General features: G+C 56.9%; 18 non-coding genes across 18 annotated transcripts; 6 read left to right on the top strand and 12 right to left on the bottom strand.

Moving 5' to 3' along the window:
* Positions 1 to 536: 536 nt before the first annotated feature.
* Positions 537 to 608, top strand: trnad-guc (transfer RNA aspartic acid (anticodon GUC)). The gene has a single exon. It is a non-coding gene; the product is annotated as a tRNA-Asp (tRNA).
* A 205-nt stretch (positions 609 to 813) lies between these two features.
* On the bottom strand, positions 814 to 886 carry trnav-cac (transfer RNA valine (anticodon CAC)). The gene has a single exon. It is a non-coding gene; the product is annotated as a tRNA-Val (tRNA).
* A 1,092-nt stretch (positions 887 to 1,978) lies between these two features.
* trnav-aac (transfer RNA valine (anticodon AAC)) lies at positions 1,979 to 2,051 on the bottom strand. The gene has a single exon. It is a non-coding gene; the product is annotated as a tRNA-Val (tRNA).
* Positions 2,052 to 3,264: 1,213 nt separating this feature from the next.
* Positions 3,265 to 3,336, top strand: trnad-guc (transfer RNA aspartic acid (anticodon GUC)). Its single transcript has one exon. It is a non-coding gene; the product is annotated as a tRNA-Asp (tRNA).
* A 213-nt stretch (positions 3,337 to 3,549) lies between these two features.
* On the bottom strand, positions 3,550 to 3,622 carry trnav-cac (transfer RNA valine (anticodon CAC)). Its single transcript has one exon. It is a non-coding gene; the product is annotated as a tRNA-Val (tRNA).
* A 1,085-nt stretch (positions 3,623 to 4,707) lies between these two features.
* trnav-aac (transfer RNA valine (anticodon AAC)) lies at positions 4,708 to 4,780 on the bottom strand. Its single transcript has one exon. It is a non-coding gene; the product is annotated as a tRNA-Val (tRNA).
* A 1,210-nt stretch (positions 4,781 to 5,990) lies between these two features.
* On the top strand, positions 5,991 to 6,062 carry trnad-guc (transfer RNA aspartic acid (anticodon GUC)). Its single transcript has one exon. It is a non-coding gene; the product is annotated as a tRNA-Asp (tRNA).
* A 205-nt stretch (positions 6,063 to 6,267) lies between these two features.
* trnav-cac (transfer RNA valine (anticodon CAC)) lies at positions 6,268 to 6,340 on the bottom strand. Its single transcript has one exon. It is a non-coding gene; the product is annotated as a tRNA-Val (tRNA).
* A 1,088-nt stretch (positions 6,341 to 7,428) lies between these two features.
* trnav-aac (transfer RNA valine (anticodon AAC)) lies at positions 7,429 to 7,501 on the bottom strand. Its single transcript has one exon. It is a non-coding gene; the product is annotated as a tRNA-Val (tRNA).
* Positions 7,502 to 8,714: 1,213 nt separating this feature from the next.
* On the top strand, positions 8,715 to 8,786 carry trnad-guc (transfer RNA aspartic acid (anticodon GUC)). Its single transcript has one exon. It is a non-coding gene; the product is annotated as a tRNA-Asp (tRNA).
* Positions 8,787 to 8,991: 205 nt separating this feature from the next.
* On the bottom strand, positions 8,992 to 9,064 carry trnav-cac (transfer RNA valine (anticodon CAC)). The gene has a single exon. It is a non-coding gene; the product is annotated as a tRNA-Val (tRNA).
* A 1,088-nt stretch (positions 9,065 to 10,152) lies between these two features.
* trnav-aac (transfer RNA valine (anticodon AAC)) lies at positions 10,153 to 10,225 on the bottom strand. Its single transcript has one exon. It is a non-coding gene; the product is annotated as a tRNA-Val (tRNA).
* Positions 10,226 to 11,439: 1,214 nt separating this feature from the next.
* Positions 11,440 to 11,511, top strand: trnad-guc (transfer RNA aspartic acid (anticodon GUC)). The gene has a single exon. It is a non-coding gene; the product is annotated as a tRNA-Asp (tRNA).
* Positions 11,512 to 11,716: 205 nt separating this feature from the next.
* trnav-cac (transfer RNA valine (anticodon CAC)) lies at positions 11,717 to 11,789 on the bottom strand. The gene has a single exon. It is a non-coding gene; the product is annotated as a tRNA-Val (tRNA).
* A 1,085-nt stretch (positions 11,790 to 12,874) lies between these two features.
* Positions 12,875 to 12,947, bottom strand: trnav-aac (transfer RNA valine (anticodon AAC)). The gene has a single exon. It is a non-coding gene; the product is annotated as a tRNA-Val (tRNA).
* A 1,214-nt stretch (positions 12,948 to 14,161) lies between these two features.
* On the top strand, positions 14,162 to 14,233 carry trnad-guc (transfer RNA aspartic acid (anticodon GUC)). The gene has a single exon. It is a non-coding gene; the product is annotated as a tRNA-Asp (tRNA).
* Positions 14,234 to 14,438: 205 nt separating this feature from the next.
* Positions 14,439 to 14,511, bottom strand: trnav-cac (transfer RNA valine (anticodon CAC)). Its single transcript has one exon. It is a non-coding gene; the product is annotated as a tRNA-Val (tRNA).
* A 1,088-nt stretch (positions 14,512 to 15,599) lies between these two features.
* On the bottom strand, positions 15,600 to 15,672 carry trnav-aac (transfer RNA valine (anticodon AAC)). The gene has a single exon. It is a non-coding gene; the product is annotated as a tRNA-Val (tRNA).
* Between the last annotated feature and the right edge of the window lie 740 nt (positions 15,673 to 16,412).

The raw sequence follows: 16,412 nt of genomic DNA, 5'->3' as shown, positions 1-16,412 counted from the left end.
CAGCCTGGGTGAGGACGTAGAGACTGCGACGTCTTGCAACGGCTTCTGGGAAGACTTTAGGTTTAGCAAGGCGGTGAGAGAAGCGAAGCGACAGTACTCTGAGAGACTTCACCAGCGGCTCCCGGCTAACGACCGTGCTTGACAAGACACCACTGTCGTTGGGCTCATCTCCGGTGGGGTTGAGTCTGCCTACAGGTGGGAGGCTGACCATCCGATGACCTGGTGCGGGCAGCGCAACGTGGAGCTACAAGCTCTAAAGACAGCACAGATGGTTGTGTATTTCAGACAGAGCGCCTTCCCATCCAACCATCATCCTGTGAGACTCCCCAGGCGGCACTGTGGACTCCTTGCGCTTCCTGGACGCCACCATCACCCAGGACCTCAAGGGGGAGCTCAACATCAGCTGAAGATCAGGAAAAAATGCCTGGCCGTCCTTCTACGTGTTAAAGGCCTCCTTGCATGTTTCCGTATACTCCCCCTAAGTGCTGGAACAGCGCCACCAGCCGGTTTACAGGCCAAGCAGGGCGCTGCGGGGTTCCTCGTTAGTATAGTGGACAGTATCTCCGCCTGTCACGCGGAAGACCGGGGTTCGATTCCCCGACGGGGAGGTTTTCCTTTTCCCGCAGCTGCCTACTGCTCACCAGAGAGGGCAAAAGTTGCTGCCGCCCCGTGCCCTTTTGTCCAAGTGAGGGCATAGGCCGCTGCGCCTATCAACAAGCAGCAGCGGTTTCCTTGGACTGGCGCTGAGCACCGTGCGGGCGTGTGACGATGTGACTGACCACAGCTTGGCCTGAATGCCCAAGCAAAGAAGAGTGTTTCCGCCCGGTTTCGAACCGGGGACCTTTCGCGTGTGAGGCGAACGTGATAACCACTACACTACGGAAACATGCCTGAAGGCCGGCCTGGCTGGCTCGTACCCGCGTACACGCGCCTGCTCAGCGAGCGGCAAAACCTGCCGACCGCCGTGATGAAGAGGGAGCTGAGCCGGTAGGCAAAGTTTTCCATTTAGCGGCCGATATACGCGGCTGCCCTCACCTATGGTCATGGGCTTTTGGGTGGTGACCAAAATGATGGGGCTGCGAATAAAAGTGGCTGAAATGAGTTTCCTCCTCAGGGTGGCTTGGCTCACCCTCACGTACAGGGTGAGGCTGAGCCAAGCCACCCGTAAGGAGATCGGAGTAGAAACGCTGCACCTTTTGCGTCGAAAGGAGCCAGTGGAAGGGGTTCGGGCGTCTGACTAGGATGCCTCCTGGACGTCTTCGTCTGGAGGTTTTGCCGGGCACGTCCAACTGGGAGGAGACGCTGGGGTCGAGCCAGAAGTCGCCGGAGGGATCCCGCATCTCATCTGGCCTGGGAATGCCTCGGGGGCGACCCCACCGGAGGGAGCCGGAAAGCGTTGCTGGGGAGAGGGACGTCTGGAGCACCCCGCTTAGCCTGCTGCCACCGCACACTGACCCCGGACGAACGGAGGAAAATGCCCGGATGGATGGAGAGGGGACGAGGGGTTTTAAACTGGATTCGGTCACACTTGCTGTCTCGGGGATTGGAGTGACAGTAACTGCTGCAGGCACGGGACCGTGAAGGTCTACTGTATTTGAAACGCTCCTTGAGCGGGGATCTGGCCATTCGTAGACAAAGGTCGGCTCTGGCCTTGTTCCAGCCCTCCTGTCGTCGGGGCAAAAACAACAGCAGCAACAACAAAGAAAGATGCAAGCAGCTGAGCAGGGGGGAAAAAACAAAGAAAAACAAAACAAAAGCAGAAAGTTGGCCAAGCAGGAACAGGCAATGTGCTCTAAGTTAAAGACATTTGGCAGAAGGCTGACCGTAGGGAAGGAGGGAAGTCGCTAGTCCCCGTCCGCTTTCTTCGTTGTCTCCAGAGAGATAAACGGCCGCGATTCATATTGTTTCGTGCTCTGCGTCGCCGGGGGTACTGATGACTTTGCCGCGTGCTTTTTGTGGAAGCACCAATAGCAAAGACTGTTTCCGCCCGGTTTCGAACCGGGGACCTTTCGCGTGTTAGGCGAACGTGATGACCACTACACTACGGAAACCAGGCGCCAACTTGCCACCTGTGCACGCGTGCCGCCGAAGCGACCTGTGTGCTGACCCGCAAACGTTTACAATGCCAGGCAACACGGTCATTTTACGTGTCGAGGATAGCCTTTTTTTTTTTTTTTTTTTTTTTTTTTTTTCTCTCCTCCCTTTCACACGAAGGATCCCTACCCATCAATAGCGCTACTGGTTGCTGAAGTTGTTCAGTCAAAGCCTTCTCCTCCCCCGGCGTCTTTGCGTCCTTCGCGCCGGTCGGCGTTCACATGCCACCGCAGGCCAACGTGTAGGGGGCACGGGGCAAGCTTTCCGACCGGGTACCGCCTTCGGAGCGGACAAGCCCGGGCGCGGTAGTGATTGTCCGCGGCAACTTTAACAAAGGTAATCTAAGTCATAAACTTCCCAAATACAGAGCGTCTATGAAATGTACGACCAGAGAGGAGAATGCTTTGAATCGTTGTGTCGCCGCAATCGGATGCGCCTATCACAGCGTCCCGCACGCTGTACAGGGACACTCTGACCACGTCGTGGTCCACCCGGTCCCTGCACACGGGCCGAAATTAAAAGCTCTCCACAGCGGCTGTGAGGACAGCAAAGAAGTTGAACGGCGAAGCCGTGGAGGAGCCTGGACTTGGGGCTTGGACTGCCCCGACTGGTATGTTTTCAGGACTGCTACCGACAGCCTGGGTGAGGACGTAGAGACTGCGACGTCTTGCAACGGCTTCTGGGAAGACTTTAGGTTTAGCAAGGCGGTGAGAGAAGCGAAGCGACAGTACTCTGAGAGACTTCACCAGCGGCTCCCGGCTAACGACCGTGCTTGACAAGACACCACTGTCGTTGGGCTCATCTCCGGTGGGGTTGAGTCTGCCTACAGGTGGGAGGCTGACCATCCGATGACCTGGTGCGGGCAGCGCAACGTGGAGCTACAAGCTCTAAAGACAGCACAGATGGTTGTGTATTTCAGACAGAGCGCCTTCCCATCCAACCATCATCCTGTGAGACTCCCCAGGCGGCACTGTGGACTCCTTGCGCTTCCTGGACGCCACCATCACCCAGGACCTCAAGGGGGAGCTCAACATCAGCTGAAGATCAGGAAAAAATGCCTGGCCGTCCTTCTACGTGTTAAAGGCCTCCTTGCATGTTTCCGTATACTCCCCCTAAGTGCTGGAACAGCGCCACCAGCCGGTTTACAGGCCAAGCAGGGCGCTGCGGGGTTCCTCGTTAGTATAGTGGACAGTATCTCCGCCTGTCACGCGGAAGACCGGGGTTCGATTCCCCGACGGGGAGGTTTTCCTTTTCCCGCAGCTGCCTACTGCTCACCAGAGAGGGCAAAAGTTGCTGCCGCCCCGTGCCCTTTTGTCCAAGTGAGGGCATAGGCCGCTGCGCCTATCAACAAGCAGCAGCGGTTTCCTTGGACGGCGTACACGGCGCTGAGCACCGTGCGGGCGTGTGACGATGTGACTGACCACAGCTTGGCCTGAATGCCCAAGCAAAGAAGAGTGTTTCCGCCCGGTTTCGAACCGGGGACCTTTCGCGTGTGAGGCGAACGTGATAACGACTACACTACGGAAACATGCCTGAAGACCGGCCTGGCTCGTACCCGCGTACACGCGCCTGCTCAGCGAGCGGCAAAACCTGCCGACCGCCGTGATGAAGAGGGAGCTGAGCCGGTAGGCAAAGTTTTCCATTTAGCGGCCGATATACGCGGCTGCCCTCAACTATGGTCATGGGCTTTTGGGTGGTGACCAAAATGATGGGGCTGCGAATAAAAGTGGCTGAAATGAGCTTCCTCCTCAGGGTGGCTTGGCTCAGCCTCACGTACAGGGTGAGGAGGGCCGACATCCGTAAGGAGATCGGAGTAGAAACGCTGCACCTTTTGCGTCGAAAGGAGCCAGTGGAGGGGGTTCGGGCGTCTGACTAGGATGCCTCCTGGACGTCTTCGTCTGGAGGTTTTGCCGGGCACGTCCAACTGGGAGGAGACGCTGGGGTCGAGCCAGAAGTCGCCGGAGGGATCCCGCATCTCATCTGGCCTGGGAATGCCTCGGGGGCGACCCCACCGGAGGGAGCCGGAAAGCGTTGCTGGGGAGAGGGACGTCTGGAGCACCCCGCTTAGCCTGCTGCCACCGCACACTGACCCCGGACGAACGGAGGAAAATGCCCGGATGGATGGAGAGGGGACGAGGGGTTTTAAACTGGATTCGGTCACACTTGCTGTCTCGGGGATTGGAGTGACAGTAACTGCTGCAGGCACGGGACCGTGAAGGTCTACTGTATTTGAAACGCTCCTTGAGCGGGGATCTGGCCATTCGTAGACAAAGGTCGGCTCTGGCCTTGTTCCAGCCCTCCTGTCGTCGGGGCAAAAACAACAGCAGCAACAACAAAGAAAGATGCAAGCAGCTGAGCAGGGGGGAAAAAACAAAGAAAAACAAAACAAAAGCAGAAAGTTGGCCAAGCAGGAACAGGCAATGTGCTCTAAGTTAAAGACATTTGGCAGAAGGCTGACCGTAGGGAAGGAGGGAAGTCGCTAGTCCCCGTCCGCTTTCTTCGTTGTCTCCAGAGAGATAAACGGCCGCGATTCATATTGTTTCGTGCTCTGCGTCGCCGGGGGTACTGATGACTTTGCCGCGTGCTTTTTGTGGAAGCACCAATAGCAAAGACTGTTTCCGCCCGGTTTCGAACCGGGGACCTTTCGCGTGTTAGGCGAACGTGATGACCACTACACTACGGAAACCAGGCGCCAACTTGCCACCTGTGCACGCGTGCCGCCGAAGCGACCTGTGTGCTGACCCGCAAACGTTTACAATGCCAGGCAACACGGTCATTTTACGTGTCGAGGATAGCCTTTTTTTTTTTTTTTTTTTTTTTTTTTCTCTCCTCCCTTTCACACGAAGGATCCCTACCCATCAATAGCGCTACTGGTTGCTGAAGTTGTTCAGTCAAAGCCTTCTCCTCCCCCGGCGTCTTTGCGTCCTTCGCGCCGGTCGGCGTTCACATGCCACCGCAGGCCAACGTGTAGGGGGCACGGGGCAAGCTTTCCGACCGGGTACCGCCTTCGGAGCGGACAAGCCCGGGCGCGGTAGTGATTGTCCGCGGCAACTTTAACAAAGGTAATCTAAGTCATAAACTTCCCAAATACAGAGCGTCTATGAAATGTACGACCAGAGAGGAGAATGCTTTGAATCGTTGTGTCGCCGCAATCGGATGCGCCTATCACAGCGTCCCGCACGCTGTACAGGGACACTCTGACCACGTCGTGGTCCACCCGGTCCCTGCACATGGGCCGAAATTAAAAGCTCTCCACAGCGGCTGTGAGGACAGCAAAGAAGTTGAACGGCGAAGCCGTGGAGGAGCCTGGACTTGGGGCTTGGACTGCCCCGACTGGTATGTTTTCAGGACTGCTACCGACAGCCTGGGTGAGGACGTAGAGACTGCGACGTCTTGCAACGGCTTCTGGGAAGACTTTAGGTTTAGCAAGGCGGTGAGAGAAGCGAAGCGACAGTACTCTGAGAGACTTCACCAGCGGCTCCCGGCTAACGACCGTGCTTGACAAGACACCACTGTCGTTGGGCTCATCTCCGGTGGGGTTGAGTCTGCCTACAGGTGGGAGGCTGACCATCCGATGACCTGGTGCGGGCAGCGCAACGTGGAGCTACAAGCTCTAAAGACAGCACAGATGGTTGTGTATTTCAGACAGAGCGCCTTCCCATCCAACCATCATCCTGTGAGACTCCCCAGTCGGCACTGTGGACTCCTTGCGCTTCCTGGACGCCACCATCACCCAGGACCTCAAGGGGGAGCTCAACATCAGCTGAAGATCAGGAAAAAATGCCTGGCCGTCCTTCTACGTGTTAAAGGCCTCCTTGCATGTTTCCGTATATTCCCCCTAAGTGCTGGAACAGCGCCACCAGCCGGTTTACAGGCCAAGCAGGGCGCTGCGGGGTTCCTCGTTAGTATAGTGGACAGTATCTCCGCCTGTCACGCGGAAGACCGGGGTTCGATTCCCCGACGGGGAGGTTTTCCTTTTCCCGCAGCTGCCTACTGCTCACCAGAGAGGGCAAAAGTTGCTGCCGCCCCGTGTCCTTTTGTCCAAGTGAGGGCATAGGCCGCTGCGCCTATCAAAAAACAGCAGCGGTTTCCTTGGACTGGCGCTGAGCACCGTGCGGGCGTGTGACGATGTGACTGACCACAGCTTGGCCTGAATGCCCAAGCAAAGAAGAGTGTTTCCGCCCGGTTTCGAACCGGGGACCTTTCGCGTGTGAGGCGAACGTGATAACCACTACACTACGGAAACATGCCTGAAGGCCGACCTGGCTCGTACCCGCGTACACGCGCCTGCTCAGCGAGCGGCAAAACCTGCCGACCGCCGTGATGAAGAGGGAGCTGAGCCGGTAGGCAAAGTTTTCCATTTAGCGGCCGATATACGCGGCTGCCCTCACCTATGGTCATGGGCTTTTGGGTGGTGACCAAAATGATGGGGCTGCGAATAAAAGTGGCTGAAATGAGTTTCCTCCTCAGGGTGGCTTGGCTCAGCCTCACGTACAGGGTGAGGCTGAGCCAAGCCACCCGTAAGGAGATCGGAGTAGAAACGCTGCACCTTTTGCGTCGAAAGGAGCCAGTGGAGGGGGTTCGGGCGTCTGACTAGGATGCCTCCTGGACGTCTTCGTCTGGAGGTTTTGCCGGGCACGTCCAACTGGGAGGAGACGCTGGGGTCGAGCCAGAAGTCGCCGGAGGGATCCCGCATCTCATCTGGCCTGGGAATGCCTCGGGGGCGACCCCACCGGAGGGAGCCGGAAAGCGTTGCTGGGGAGAGGGACGTCTGGAGCACCCCGCTTAGCCTGCTGCCACCGCACACTGACCCCGGACGAACGGAGGAAAATGCCCGGATGGATGGAGAGGGGACGAGGGGTTTTAAACTGGATTCGGTCACACTTGCTGTCTCAGGGATTGGAGTGACAGTAACTGCTGCAGGCACGGGACCGTGAAGGTCTACTGTATTTGAAACGCTCCTTGAGCGGGGATCTGGCCATTCGTAGACAAAGGTCGGCTCTGGCCTTGTTCCAGCCCTCCTGTCGTCGGGGCAAAAACAACAGCAGCAACAACAAAGAAAGATGCAAGCAGCTGAGCAGGGGGGAAAAAACAAAGAAAAACAAAACAAAAGCAGAAAGTTGGCCAAGCAGGAACAGGCAATGTGCTCTAAGTTAAAGACATTTGGCAGAAGGCTGACCGTAGGGAAGGAGGGAAGTCGCTAGTCCCCGTCCGCTTTCTTCGTTGTCTCCAGAGAGATAAACGGCCGCGATTCATATTGTTTCGTGCTCTGCGTCGCCGGGGGTACTGATGACTTTGCCGCGTGCTTTTTGTGGAAGCACCAATAGCAAAGACTGTTTCCGCCCGGTTTCGAACCGGGGACCTTTCGCGTGTTAGGCGAACGTGATGACCACTACACTACGGAAACCAGGCGCCAACTTGCCACCTGTGCACGCGTGCCGCCGAAGCGACCTGTGTGCTGACCCGCAAACGTTTACAATGCCAGGCAACACGGTCATTTTACGTGTCGAGGATAGCCTTTTTTTTTTTTTTTTTTTTTTTTTTTTTACTCTCCTCCCTTTCACACGAAGGATCCCTACCCATCAATAGCGCTACTGGTTGCTGAAGTTGTTCAGTCAAAGCCTTCTCCTCCCCCGGCGTCTTTGCGTCCTTCGCGCCGGTCGGCGTTCACATGCCACCGCAGGCCAACGTGTAGGGGGCACGGGGCAAGCTTTCCGACCGGGTACCGCCTTCGGAGCGGACAAGCCCGGGCGCGGTAGTGATTGTCCGCGGCAACTTTAACAAAGGTAATCTAAGTCATAAACTTCCCAAATACAGAGCGTCTATGAAATGTACGACCAGAGAGGAGAATGCTTTGAATCGTTGTGTCGCCGCAATCGGATGCGCCTATCACAGCGTCCCGCACGCTGTACAGGGACACTCTGACCACGTCGTGGTCCACCCGGTCCCTGCACACGGGCCGAAATTAAAAGCTCTCCACAGCGGCTGTGAGGACAGCAAAGAGGTTGAACGGCGAAGCCGTGGAGGAGCCTGGACTTGGGGCTTGGACTGCCCCGACTGGTATGTTTTCAGGACTGCTACCGACAGCCTGGGTGAGGACGTAGAGACTGCGACGTCTTGCAACGGCTTCTGGGAAGACTTTAGGTTTAGCAAGGCGGTGAGAGAAGCGAAGCGACAGTACTCTGAGAGACTTCACCAGCGGCTCCCGGCTAACGGCCGTGCTTGACAAGACACCACTGTCGTTGGGCTCATCTCCGGTGGGGTTGAGTCTGCCTACAGGTGGGAGGCTGACCATCCGATGACCTGGTGCGGGCAGCGCAACGTGGAGCTACAAGCTCTAAAGACAGCACAGATGGTTGTGTATTTCAGACAGAGCGCCTTCCCATCCAACCATCATCCTGTGAGACTCCCCAGTCGGCACTGTGGACTCCTTGCGCTTCCTGGACGCCACCATCACCCAGGACCTCAAGGGGGAGCTCAACATCAGCTGAAGATCAGGAAAAAATGCCTGGCCGTCCTTCTACGTGTTAAAGGCCTCCTTGCATGTTTCCGTATATTCCCCCTAAGTGCTGGAACAGCGCCACCAGCCGGTTTACAGGCCAAGCAGGGCGCTGCGGGGTTCCTCGTTAGTATAGTGGACAGTATCTCCGCCTGTCACGCGGAAGACCGGGGTTCGATTCCCCGACGGGGAGGTTTTCCTTTTCCCGCAGCTGCCTACTGCTCACCAGAGAGGGCAAAAGGTGGTGCCGCCCCGTGTCCTTTTGTCCAAGTGAGGGCATAGGCCGCTGCGCCTATCAACAAACAGCAGCGGTTTCCTTGGACTGGCGCTGAGCACCGTGCGGGCGTGTGACGATGTGACTGACCACAGCTTGGCCTGAATGCCCAAGCAAAGAAGAGTGTTTCCGCCCGGTTTCGAACCGGGGACCTTTCGCGTGTGAGGCGAACGTGATAACCACTACACTACGGAAACATGCCTGAAGGCCGGCCTGGCTCGTACCCGCGTACACGCGCCTGCTCAGCGAGCGGCAAAACCTGCCGACCGCCGTGATGAAGAGGGAGCTGAGCCGGTAGGCAAAGTTTTCCATTTAGCGGCCGATATACGCGGCTGCCCTCACCTATGGTCATGGGCTTTTGGGTGGTGACCAAAATGATGGGGCTGCGAATAAAAGTGGCTGAAATGAGTTTCCTCCTCAGGGTGGCTTGGCTCAGCCTCACGTACAGGGTGAGGCTGAGCCAAGCCACCCGTAAGGAGATCGGAGTAGAAACGCTGCACCTTTTGCGTCGAAAGGAGCCAGTGGAGGGGGTTCGGGCGTCTGACTAGGATGCCTCCTGGACGTCTTCGTCTGGAGGTTTTGCCGGGCACGTCCAACTGGGAGGAGACGCTGGGGTCGAGCCAGAAGTCGCCGGAGGGATCCCGCATCTCATCTGGCCTGGGAATGCCTCGGGGGCGACCCCACCGGAGGGAGCCGGAAAGCGTTGCTGGGGAGAGGGACGTCTGGAGCACCCCGCTTAGCCTGCTGCCACCGCACACTGACCCCGGACGAACGGAGGAAAATGCCCGGATGGATGGAGAGGGGACGAGGGGTTTTAAACTGGATTCGGTCACACTTGCTGTCTCGGGGATTGGAGTGACAGTAACTGCTGCAGGCACGGGACCGTGAAGGTCTACTGTATTTGAAACGCTCCTTGAGCGGGGATCTGGCCATTCGTAGACAAAGGTCGGCTCTGGCCTTGTTCCAGCCCTCCTGTCGTCGGGGCAAAAACAACAGCAGCAACAACAAAGAAAGATGCAAGCAGCTGAGCAGGGGGGAAAAAACAAAGAAAAACAAAACAAAAGCAGAAAGTTGGCCAAGCAGGAACAGGCAATGTGCTCTAAGTTAAAGACATTTGGCAGAAGGCTGACCGTAGGGAAGGAGGGAAGTCGCTAGTCCCCGTCCGCTTTCTTCGTTGTCTCCAGAGAGATAAACGGCCGCGATTCATATTGTTTCGTGCTCTGCGTCGCCGGGGGTACTGATGACTTTGCCGCGTGCTTTTTGTGGAAGCACCAATAGCAAAGACTGTTTCCGCCCGGTTTCGAACCGGGGACCTTTCGCGTGTTAGGCGAACGTGATGACCACTACACTACGGAAACCAGGCGCCAACTTGCCACCTGTGCACGCGTGCCGCCGAAGCGACCTGTGTGCTGACCCGCAAACGTTTACAATGCCAGGCAACACGGTCATTTTACGTGTCGAGGATAGCCTTTTTTTTTTTTTTTTTTTTTTTTTTTTTTACTCTCCTCCCTTTCACACGAAGGATCCCTACCCATCAATAGCGCTACTGGTTGCTGAAGTTGTTCAGTCAAAGCCTTCTCCTCCCCCGGCGTCTTTGCGTCCTTCGCGCCGGTCGGCGTTCACATGCCACCGCAGGCCAACGTGTAGGGGGCACGGGGCAAGCTTTCCGACCGGGTACCGCCTTCGGAGCGGACAAGCCCGGGCGCGGTAGTGATTGTCCGCGGCAACTTTAACAAAGGTAATCTAAGTCATAAACTTCCCAAATACAGAGCGTCTATGAAATGTACGACCAGAGAGGAGAATGCTTTGAATCGTTGTGTCGCCGCAATCGGATGCGCCTATCACAGCGTCCCGCACGCTGTACAGGGACACTCTGACCACGTCGTGGTCCACCCGGTCCCTGCACACGGGCCGAAATTAAAAGCTCTCCACAGCGGCTGTGAGGACAGCAAAGAAGTTGAACGGCGAAGCCGTGGAGGAGCCTGGACTTGGGGCTTGGACTGCCCCGACTGGTATGTTTTCAGGACTGCTACCGACAGCCTGGGTGAGGACGTAGAGACTGCGACGTCTTGCAACGGCTTCTGGGAAGACTTTAGGTTTAGCAAGGCGGTGAGAGAAGCGAAGCGACAGTACTCTGAGAGACTTCACCAGCGGCTCCCGGCTAACGACCGTGCTTGACAAGACACCACTGTCGTTGGGCTCATCTCCGGTGGGGTTGAGTCTGCCTACAGGTGGGAGGCTGACCATCCGATGACCTGGTGCGGGCAGCGCAACGTGGAGCTACAAGCTCTAAAGACAGCACAGATGGTTGTGTATTTCAGACAGAGCGCCTTCCCATCCAACCATCATCCTGTGAGACTCCCCAGTCGGCACTGTGGACTCCTTGCGCTTCCTGGACGCCACCATCACCCAGGACCTCAAGGGGGAGCTCAACATCAGCTGAAGATCAGGAAAAAATGCCTGGCTGTCCTTCTACGTGTTAAAGGCCTCCTTGCATGTTTCCGTATACTCCCCCTAAGTGCTGGAACAGCGCCACCAGCCGGTTTACAGGCCAAGCAGGGCGCTGCGGGGTTCCTCGTTAGTATAGTGGACAGTATCTCCGCCTGTCACGCGGAAGACCGGGGTTCGATTCCCCGACGGGGAGGTTTTCCTTTTCCCGCAGCTGCCTACTGCTCACCAGAGAGGGCAAAAGTTGCTGCCGCCCCGTGTCCTTTTGTCCAAGTGAGGGCATAGGCCGCTGCGCCTATCAACAAACAGCAGCGGTTTCCTTGGACTGGCGCTGAGCACCGTGCGGGCGTGTGACGATGTGACTGACCACAGCTTGGCCTGAATGCCCAAGCAAAGAAGAGTGTTTCCGCCCGGTTTCGAACCGGGGACCTTTCGCGTGTGAGGCGAACGTGATAACGACTACACTACGGAAACATGCCTGAAGACCGGCCTGGCTCGTACCCGCGTACACGCGCCTGCTCAGCGAGCGGCAAAACCTGCCGACCGCCGTGATGAAGAGGGAGCTGAGCCGGTAGGCAAAGTTTTCCATTTAGCGGCCGATATACGCGGCTGCCCTCAACTATGGTCATGGGCTTTTGGGTGGTGACCAAAATGATGGGGCTGCGAATAAAAGTGGCTGAAATGAGCTTCCTCCTCAGGGTGGCTTGGCTCAGCCTCACGTACAGGGTGAGGAGGGCCGACATCCGTAAGGAGATCGGAGTAGAAACGCTGCACCTTTTGCGTCGAAAGGAGCCAGTGGAGGGGGTTCGGGCGTCTGACTAGGATGCCTCCTGGACGTCTTCGTCTGGAGGTTTTGCCGGGCACGTCCAACTGGGAGGAGACGCTGGGGTCGAGCCAGAAGTCGCCGGAGGGATCCCGCATCTCATCTGGCCTGGGAATGCCTCGGGGGCGACCCCACCGGAGGGAGCCGGAAAGCGTTGCTGGGGAGAGGGACGTCTGGAGCACCCCGCTTAGCCTGCTGCCACCGCACACTGACCCCGGACGAACGGAGGAAAATGCCCGGATGGATGGAGAGGGGACGAGGGGTTTTAAACTGGATTCGGTCACACTTGCTGTCTCGGGGATTGGAGTGACAGTAACTGCTGCAGGCACGGGACCGTGAAGGTCTACTGTATTTGAAACGCTCCTTGAGCGGGGATCTGGCCATTCGTAGACAAAGGTCGGCTCTGGCCTTGTTCCAGCCCTCCTGTCGTCGGGGCAAAAACAACAGCAGCAACAACAAAGAAAGATGCAAGCAGCTGAGCAGGGGGGAAAAAACAAAGAAAAACAAAACAAAAGCAGAAAGTTGGCCAAGCAGGAACAGGCAATGTGCTCTAAGTTAAAGACATTTGGCAGAAGGCTGACCGTAGGGAAGGAGGGAAGTCGCTAGTCCCCGTCCGCTTTCTTCGTTGTCTCCAGAGAGATAAACGGCCGCGATTCATATTGTTTCGTGCTCTGCGTCGCCGGGGGTACTGATGACTTTGCCGCGTGCTTTTTGTGGAAGCACCAATAGCAAAGACTGTTTCCGCCCGGTTTCGAACCGGGGACCTTTCGCGTGTTAGGCGAACGTGATGACCACTACACTACGGAAACCAGGCGCCAACTTGGCACCTGTGCACGCGTGCCGCCGAAGCGACCTGTGTGCTGACCCGCAAACGTTTACAATGCCAGGCAACACGGTCATTTTACGTGTCGAGGATAGCCTTTTTTTTTTTTTTTTTTTTTTTTTTTTTTTCTCTCCTCCCTTTCACACGAAGGATCCCTACCCATCAATAGCGCTACTGAATGCTGAAGTTGTTCAGTCAAAGCCTTCTCCTCCCCCGGCGTCTTTGCGTCCTTCGCGCCGGTCGGCGTTCACATGCCACCGCAGGCCAACGTGTAGGGGGCACGGGGCAAGCTTTCCGACCGGGTACCGCCTTCGGAGCGGACAAGCCCGGGCGCGGTAGTGATTGTCCGCGGCAACTTTAACAAAGGTAATCTAAGTCATAAACTTCCCAAATACAGAGCGTCTATGAAATGTACGACCAGAGAGGAGAATGCTTTGAATCGTTGTGTCGCCGCAATCGGATGCGCCTATCACAGCGTCCCGCACGCTGTACAGGGACACTCTGACCACGTCGTGGTCCACCCGGTCCCTGCACACGGGCCGAAATTAAAAGCTCTCCACAGCGGCTGTGAGGACAGCAAAGAAGTTGAACGGCGAAGCCGTGGAGGAGCCTGGACTTGGGGCTTGGACTGCCCCGACTGGTATGTTTTCAGGACTGCTACCGACAGCCTGGGTGAGGACGTAGAGACTGCGACGTCTTGCAACGGCTTCTGGGAAGACTTTAGGTTTAGCAAGGCGGTGAGAGAAGCGAAGCGACAGTACTCTGAGAGACTTCACCAGCGGCTCCCGGCTAACGACCGTGCTTGACAAGACACCACTGTCGTTGGGCTCATCTCCGGTGGGGTTGAGTCTGCCTACAGGTGGGAGGCTGACCATCCGATGACCTGGTGCGGGCAGCGCAACGTGGAGCTACAAGCTCTAAAGACAGCACAGATGGTTGTGTATTTCAGACAGAGCGCCTTCCCATCCAACCATCATCCTGTGAGACTCCCCAGGCGGCACTGTGGACTCCTTGCGCTTCCTGGACGCCACCATCACCCAGGACCTCAAGGGGGAGCTCAACATCAGCTGAAGATCAGGAAAAAATGCCTGGCCGTCCTTCTACGTGTTAAAGGCCTCCTTGCATGTTTCCGTATACTCCCCCTAAGTGCTGGAACAGCGCCACCAGCCGGTTTACAGGCCAAGCAGGGCGCTGCGGGGTTCCTCGTTAGTATAGTGGACAGTATCTCCGCCTGTCACGCGGAAGACCGGGGTTCGATTCCCCGACGGGGAGGTTTTCCTTTTCCCGCAGCTGCCTACTGCTCACCAGAGAGGGCAAAAGTTGCTGCCGCCCCGTGCCCTTTTGTCCAAGTGAGGGCATAGGCCGCTGCGCCTATCAACAAGCAGCAGCGGTTTCCTTGGACTGGCGCTGAGCACCGTGCGGGCGTGTGACGATGTGACTGACCACAGCTTGGCCTGAATGCCCAAGCAAAGAAGAGTGTTTCCGCCCGGTTTCGAACCGGGGACCTTTCGCGTGTGAGGCGAACGTGATAACCACTACACTACGGAAACATGCCTGAAGGCCGGCCTGGCTCGTACCCGCGTACACGCGCCTGCTCAGCGAGCGGCAAAACCTGCCGACCGCCGTGATGAAGAGGGAGCTGAGCCGGTAGGCAAAGTTTTCCATTTAGCGGCCGATATACGCGGCTGCCCTCACCTATGGTCATGGGCTTTTGGGTGGTGACCAAAATGATGGGGCTGCGAATAAAAGTGGCTGAAATGAGTTTCCTCCTCAGGGTGGCTTGGCTCAGCCTCACGTACAGGGTGAGGCTGAGCCAAGCCACCCGTAAGGAGATCGGAGTAGAAACGCTGCACCTTTTGCGTCGAAAGGAGCCAGTGGAAGGGGTTCGGGCGTCTGACTAGGATGCCTCCTGGACGTCTTCGTCTGGAGGTTTTGCCGGGCACGTCCAACTGGGAGGAGACGCTGGGGTCGAGCCAGAAGTCGCCGGAGGGATCCCGCATCTCATCTGGCCTGGGAATGCCTCGGGGGCGACCCCACCGGAGGGAGCCGGAAAGCGTTGCTGGGGAGAGGGACGTCTGGAGCACCCCGCTTAGCCTGCTGCCACCGCACACTGACCCCGGACGAACGGAGGAAAATGCCCGGATGGATGGAGAGGGGACGAGGGGTTTTAAACTGGATTCGGTCACACTTGCTGTCTCGGGGATTGGAGTGACAGTAACTGCTGCAGGCACGGGACCGTGAAGGTCTACTGTATTTGAAACGCTCCTTGAGCGGGGATCTGGCCATTCGTAGACAAAGGTCGGCTCTGGCCTTGTTCCAGCCCTCCTGTCGTCGGGGCAAAAACAACAGCAGCAACAACAAAGAAAGATGCAAGCAGCTGAGCAGGGGGGAAAAAACAAAGAAAAACAAAACAAAAGCAGAAAGTTGGCCAAGCAGGAACAGGCAATGTGCTCTAAGTTAAAGACATTTGGCAGAAGGCTGACCGTAGGGAAGGAGGGAAGTCGCTAGTCCCCGTCCGCTTTCTTCGTTGTCTCCAGAGAGATAAACGGCCGCGATTCATATTGTTTCGTGCTCTGCGTCGCCGGGGGTACTGATGACTTTGCCGCGTGCTTTTTGTGGAAGCACCAATAGCAAAGACTGTTTCCGCCCGGTTTCGAACCGGGGACCTTTCGCGTGTTAGGCGAACGTGATGACCACTACACTACGGAAACCAGGCGCCAACTTGCCACCTGTGCACGCGTGCCGCCGAAGCGACCTGTGTGCTGACCCGCAAACGTTTACAATGCCAGGCAACACGGTCATTTTACGTGTCGAGGATAGCCTTTTTTTTTTTTTTTTTTTTTTTTTTTTTCTCTCCTCCCTTTCACACGAAGGATCCCTACCCATCAATAGCGCTACTGGTTGCTGAAGTTGTTCAGTCAAAGCCTTCTCCTCCCCCGGCGTCTTTGCGTCCTTCGCGCCGGTCGGCGTTCACATGCCACCGCAGGCCAACGTGTAGGGGGCACGGGGCAAGCTTTCCGACCGGGTACCGCCTTCGGAGCGGACAAGCCCGGGCGCGGTAGTGATTGTCCGCGGCAACTTTAACAAAGGTAATCTAAGTCATAAACTTCCCAAATACAGAGCGTCTATGAAATGTACGACCAGAGAGGAGAATGCTTTGAATCGTTGTGTCGCCGCAATCGGATGCGCCTATCACAGCGTCCCGCACGCTGTACAGGGACACTCTGACCACGTCGTGGTCCACCCGGTCCCTGCACACGGGCCGAAATTAAAAGCTCTCCACAGCGGCTGTGAGGACAGCAAAGAAGTTGAACGGCGAAGCCGTGGAGGAGCCTGGACTTGGGGCTTGGACTGCCCCGACTGGTATGTTTTCAGGACTGCTACCGACAGCCTGGGTGAGGACGTAGAGACTGCGACGTCTTGCAACGGCTTCTGGGAAGACTTTAGGTTT

Source organism: Lutjanus erythropterus, chromosome 15 (genome assembly GCF_056507025.1).
Source record: "Lutjanus erythropterus isolate fLutEry1 chromosome 15, fLutEry1.hap2, whole genome shotgun sequence".
Lineage (NCBI taxonomy): Eukaryota > Metazoa > Chordata > Actinopteri > Lutjaniformes > Lutjanidae > Lutjanus > Lutjanus erythropterus.
The sequence above is the reverse complement of the archived record's forward strand: the minus strand, read 5'-3'. Positions and strand labels throughout refer to the sequence as shown.